Genomic DNA, 6,538 nt, shown 5'->3' on the forward strand with positions numbered 1-6,538 from the left:
ATTGCAGGAGGTTGAATCAGTTGACCTTGGAGTCCCTTGCAATTTTACAGTTCTATAATTCTTGTTTGCCTAAAGCAAGCCACACTGTTGCATGCATTTGGCATCAAGGGCAAAGAGGAAGGAAGATCAAGCTTCTTACCATGTGATTTTGATTCAAGTTCTGCTCAGTTCATTCATGCTGTCTTGTCATTTCCATGGATCAAAGATTGTTAGTCTTATTTCAGTATCTGTTCTATGCACAGCCTCTTGGTTAGCATCTCTCTGGCCTCAGATGCCCCAAATCACCACTCTTCTCCAGGTCTTGGACACTGGCCTCACTGCTTTCAATGAAATTGTGCTAAAGCCAGCCAGATGCTCAGCACCATCTTGCTTATTATGATGCAACTGTGATGTCACAAGGTGTCATCTCCATAGCAACACTCCTGAAACTCAGGAGAAAGTTATGAGAAAGTTGATCAAGGCATAAAATGAAATTGGCCTTAGCTCTATCTTTCTTAGCTGCCTGTCAAGTCAAAAGTAATTTTAATTTTAAAATGAAGTCTTGCCAAACCTGTCATTTGAAAATCAACATTTTGCTATCTGATGTCAAGTTTTGAAGCCAAAATCCGATTGTGTCTTTAAACTTGAAATGTGATGGAATCTGATTGAATGTTTCTTTGAACCAGCTCAACAGAGCAAGGCCAAGAGCACATGTCATGTAAGTTAATACTGGCTTTTGCTCTGAAACTCTAATATAGATGATTAGTATGAATAGTGAAAGTGGTACCACAACCCTGTGATTTTAAAAAAGAGAGGCCACCTTCCTCTGCAGCTGAGAATATTTCTTTTTCTTCCTGTTTGCCAAGTAGTATACAGTTTAGGTCAGCTTTTGTAAGATAGATTTCCTTTAGATGTGCAAAGATGTGCAAAATTACTATTTTATTTTATTGGGTTTTATAAACAAGAATATTTTACTGTGCTATTTTTGTGATATACAAATGACATGAGAAAACTTGGTATACTTATCTGCAAATTTGGGTCTTTGAGAACCTGTCACCCCACATTTACAGGAGCAGGAGGAATGGGAGAGAATCTTGCTTCAAATCTCTACTTCTGCATTTGCCTTTGCTCTAGATTTATTTGCCCTTAGGGTTCTTTCAGTAGCTTTCTTTTTCATAAATTACCCCTAGCAAGCCAATTTTTGGTGGACTAGTTTGGCTCATTCTGTTTACCAGAACTGCCATCTTTAGATAAAATAATACCCAGAAACCCCAGTAATTCAGTTACGCATATATGTTGCGTTGTGTGAGTCATTTTCATTAAGCTAATCCTATTCTTTTGTATGGGATTTGCTTTGCTTTGAGTGTTTCAATAGTCTGTCTGTCTCTGCTTATATTCAAGTTATACACTGTAAATATGTTCAAATATTCCAGTCCACTGGAAGTCTTCTGAGATTCTTCCATTCAAAGGAAACCTGAGTAAATGCTACACCTCTAAAACCTTTCACTGCTTGGGAAAGGTTCTTTTGTTGGCATGTGTCTATCTCAAGAAACTGGAGTGCGCCTCCGGGGGCAAAGTCAAACCACTGGAGAATCACAGCACTTGCTGTGTCTGCAGAGGCCAGCAACTTATAGCTGCCGCCTCCCACATTGTTTTTGCTGCATTAGTAGCACTGAAGTGACCTCTCTGGGGCACAAGCCTGGGCAGCATGTATGAAAATCCTGGGCTACCCAGACCAGAAGACCTCCCCCAGCTTTGCTGATGTGATCCAAAAGAGAGCAGAGCAATATATTTGGCACCACCTTGGCTGCAGGAGTTGCTGGAAGGAGGCGTACAAGATGCCATCTAACCATCTCAGGGGCTCCACTTTGGCTTTGTGTAAAGTTTGCTCCTTAGTCATATCTTCTCCCAAAGTTGTCCCACAAGGCAGCAGGTATGCATTTTCCCCTCAAGATTTATTCCTGAAGCCTTTTTCACAAATGAATTTAGCTGCAAGGCAGTGGAGGTTTAGGATCAATATTCCTTCTCCTTCCCAGGTTGATGAGCCCCATCTGCCCCTCATTTCCCTCTACAGCTTGTGCTTCTTGAGCCTTGGACCCACTATTTGCCTCATCTGCTCAATCTGCCAGAGCCTGTCTTTGCATGTAGGAGAAGTCCCAAACACACTGAAGGCTTGAGACCCATCGGCCACCCTCACCTGGTTTTAGTCCACCAGTCAAAGCCGTTTCCTGAGTGTGGCCACTGATGCATGCTGACAACTTCTAGGAGCCACAGGTGAGAGCTGAGTGCAGGGTGGGGTGGACTAACTACCTTATCTAGTCCAGCATCCTGTTCACACAGTGGCCAGCCAGATAACATGAATGTAATAGTACTTTCCTTACTTGTATTCCTTGGCAACTGGCATTCAGAGACACACCACCTCCGACAATTGAGGGCGTGCATAGCCATCATCACTGGCAGCAATTGACAGCCTTGTCCTCCATGTCTATGAGAATCCTGGATATGAGAAGCAGTGTTGAAAGATTAAGAAAGAACATTCAGATAGTCACATAACTCCTGTCACTGTTAAAACCCAGTGTCATGGTACTTGAGACAATTCAGGCCTACCCACACACCTGTCACTCAATGAAATGTTTTCGAGTGACTGTCCACATTTGCCAAGGGGAAATGACATACTGGCAGCAGATTCCAGAGTAGGCATCACATAATCAGTTTATTAACACTGTGCAGAAAGTGGGTTTCCTGGAGTCTCACGACAGAATTAAGAGAGGCATGCATGCCTTTTTATTTATGCCAGGTGGCTTTCAGACATACACATAGCAGAACTTGCTCATCCTTCTCAAAGTCTGCAAATGAAAGGGGGATGAGCAGCTTCCACCACCAGAAAGATAAAAAGGAAAGCATCTGGTGGGGTGATTTATTTGCTTCCACTAGGTCTCTGACTGGGACAAGGGGAAAGAAAGCTCCAGCTACCCAAAACTGGCTGGAGGAACCAAGAGTTAGAGATTCTTCATCATGAAGTAAACAACATCTGACCCAGCCCTTAAGACCCTTTATGCATTTGAAGGGGTTCTACATGATCAAGCGGGAGTGGGATTATGCCACTGGCCACACCTTTTAGAGTCACATTGATTGGCCCCTCCAGTGATGTCCAAATATTAGACATGAATGTCTGTATTTGGGGTCTGTGGGGAACTATACACATAGATTTCTAGGATTCTTTCACTGCAGACGTCCATGCTTAATTCATTAGTGCCGAAGGTGGAGCTACACAATATAGAGAGCAGGACAAGCATTGCAGCACCACTGCCCCTTAATCATGTGGAGAGCATTGGTCTTTGTAGAATTTTAAAAAATCTTCCTTCCATTCATTTTTCCCCTTGGCAAAGGCAGAAGAAGCCAGTCTGTTTCTCCCAAAACTTTTCCTTCACATGCCTCTTCAGTTTTTACCTTCTCTTGCCACTAACAAGTCTCTCCACCTCATTAAGTGCCTCTGGGTGGGACTTAATTGGTCACCTAGGGTACAGGACCCCAGGCTGTCACCAGTTAAGAATTTTTAAGCTACAGGTACACCACATATGCCAGGAGCTGCTGAAAAGACATTGGTTACACAGAACTAATCATGTAGAACTTCACAAAATGGTGCTTTACTTGATTTCAGTAGGCAGTGGAATAACTGGCCAGAGATTTCTTGCAGTATAATTGGCATATGACTGACCTTTGGAAATGCACAGAACATAACTTTAAATAAACATCTAGAAGTATCCAATGAAAGTATAATAGAACAAAGATTGTTCCAGCCAGTCAGACATTACACACACACACACACACACACACACACACACACACACACACACACACGAGATTGCAGAGAGCCAGAATTTCTGTCTTTGCATTTGTCTTCACAGCACAGTAGATTCCTGTGCCTGGACTAACTTTCTCAGGAAGGCAGTATGAGGAACAGAAGCAAGAACTCAGATGTGAAATTGCTGATCTGCTTCTTGGGAAACAGAAATTTAGTCCTCCTGTTTTGATTCATTGAAGGCTGAAAGAAAGGCATGAGAGTTTTTTATATAGAATTGCTAGAGAGAAAGCAGAGGAGCAGAATCATTTCTGTTTGTTTAGGTATGGATATCAGCAATTATTTCAAAAAGCAGAAGACAGCAACTGAGACCTGGACACATTCTGGAGATACTGCTTCATCAGACATTGTGTAAGTAGCACCTAATGTGTCTGCCTCAAAAAAAAACAAAAATGTCCAGAGTCAGGGCATAAGAACATCTTAACTGAAATTGCTGAGGCAGTTACAGGGACAGTACAACTTGGATGACAGGAAAAGCTGGATATAGAGAAGTACATTATCAAGAGCAAATACTCTTATCAGTGTGTTAAAATTTGAGGGGCTGGCACAATACTGGACCTACACAGAAAGTTATGATTTCAGGCACAATAGTATGGGTCCAAGAGCATTTCACCATGCACTACTTATAGAATATTTTCCTTGGCTAACATGCTGTGGTGTTTTGGAAAGACCAGTACGTCATTATTGCACTTCGTTTCTGCAGCCAGTGGTTTGAGGGGCACAGGGCACACACATTACCAAAGTCTGCACCAAGCACAAAGACTTCTATGAAAGTGCAAGATAGCACTCACAAAGTAGATGGCATAATGTAATCATAGAATCATAGAATCATAGAGTTGGAAGAGACCACAAGGGCCATCGAGTCCAACCCCCTGCCAAGCAGGAAACACCATCAGAGCACTCCTGACATATGGTTGTCAAGCCTCTGCTTAAAGACCTCCAAAGAAGGAGACTCCACCACACTCCTTGGCAGCAAATTCCACTGTCAAACAGCTCTTACTGTCAAGAAGTTCTTCCTAATGTTTAGATGGTATCTTCTTTCTTGTAGTTTGGATCCATTGCTCCGTGTCCGCTTCTCTGGAGCAGCAGAAAACAACCTTTCTCCCTCCTCTATGTGACATCCTTTTATATATTTGAACATGGCTATTATATCACCCCTTAACCTCCTCTTCTCCAGGCTAAACATGCCCAGCTCCCTTAGCCGTTCCTCATACGGCATCGTTTCCAGGCCTTTGACCATTTTGGTTGCCCTCCTCTGGACACGTTCCAGTTTGTCAGTGTCCTTCTTGAATTGTGGTGCCCAGAACTGGACACAGTACTCCAGGTGAGGTCTGACCAGAGCAGAATACAGTGGCACTATTACTTCCCTTGATCTAGATGCTATACTCCTATTGATGCAGCCCAGAATTGCATTGGCTTTTTTAGCTGCCGCTTCACACTGTTGGCTCATGTCAAGTTTGTGGTCAACCAAGACTCCTAGATCCTTTTCACATGTACTGCTCTCAAGCCAGGTGTCACCCATCTTGTATTTGTGCCTCTCATTTTTTTTGCCCAAGTGCAATACTTTACATTTCTCCCTGTTAAAATTCATTTTGTTTGTTTTGGCCCAGTTCTCTAATCACATGACGATACAGAACATGTTCATTGTACAGCAAGCACGAGAGAGGAAAATAAACAGAAGCTGTACTCTATAATATCAAACATTGTGTACTGTGAGTTGTACGACCTTGCTCTTCATTGTAAGATTGCTACTGCAGATAAAAAAGATAGACGTTTTATAGTTGCATGTCGAGGCAAGGTATTAATTTTTAAAAACTGAAACTGGGGTAGAACATTCTAAGTACTTTAATACCACATAGGGACATTCATCAAATCAAGCTCCCACCCCCCATCCCCCATTGCATCTGCAGATTGGAGAAAAAACATCAGCTGCCCAATCTCTTCTTGTCACAAAGCTGCTAAAGGCACATACAGGAGCAGTTGACGACACTACCGCAGAAATGGGTAGAGACAAAATTTGATTAGATTTGCTATTCTTCATTGAAGGCCATGGCACCATTTTATGTAAACCATTGTATTCTGAATTATAAAAAAAGCACACTGTTTCCCAGCTGATACACATACCTTTATTATCTTCTGATACTGTAAAGAGAAAATAATATGATGTCAACAATAATGCAAGGGGTAAGCTGTACGCACAGGGGAAGATCTGCATTAGCCTCAGTGCTCCCCTTTGCCTCTTGTTAGAAGAGAAGAGCCCTAGTGGAGGAAGCCAAAGTCTCATCTTGCCCAGCATCCTTTTCTCTCAGTGTCTAGTCAGATACCTGTGGGAAGCTGGCAAATAGAACCTGAGCACAACAGCACTTGTCCTCCCTCCATAGCACTCTATTTTTATACACTGGTAACTTAGAGGCATAAGCACTTTGCAGGCCAGTCACCTGGAGAAGAAAGTGGGCTTCTTGTTGCAAACAATGGTTAGTGCAGACATGGCAGAAGGCAAGCTTGAGACAGAAGAGGTTCTCATTGAGCCTTATGCTCATATGTCTCTAGTGTGTGTAGCTCATCCCAAAGCATAGAATTGCTTCCTACTGATTTTCTATTCTTGGTTATGTGGCTGAGTTAGAGAATGTAACTTGACTGCTGCAAATGTAGAATAGGAGACAATATACAGTGGTACCTCGGGTTAAGTACTTAATT

At 42.5% G+C, this 6,538-nt stretch overlaps 1 long non-coding RNA gene across 1 annotated transcript; it reads left to right on the forward strand.

Annotated features, from left to right (window-relative positions):
• The first annotated feature begins 434 nt into the window (after positions 1–434).
• LOC308594121 lies at positions 435–5,886 on the forward strand. The gene is made up of 4 exons (XR_014011342.1): positions 435–697; positions 2,054–2,253; positions 4,105–4,192; positions 5,752–5,886. It is a non-coding gene; the product is annotated as an uncharacterized lncRNA (long non-coding RNA).
• The last annotated feature ends 652 nt before the right edge of the window (positions 5,887–6,538 follow it).

This window comes from Podarcis bocagei (assembly GCF_964188305.1).
Source record: "Podarcis bocagei genome assembly, chromosome: 8".
Classification (NCBI taxonomy): Eukaryota; Metazoa; Chordata; class Lepidosauria; order Squamata; family Lacertidae; genus Podarcis; species Podarcis bocagei.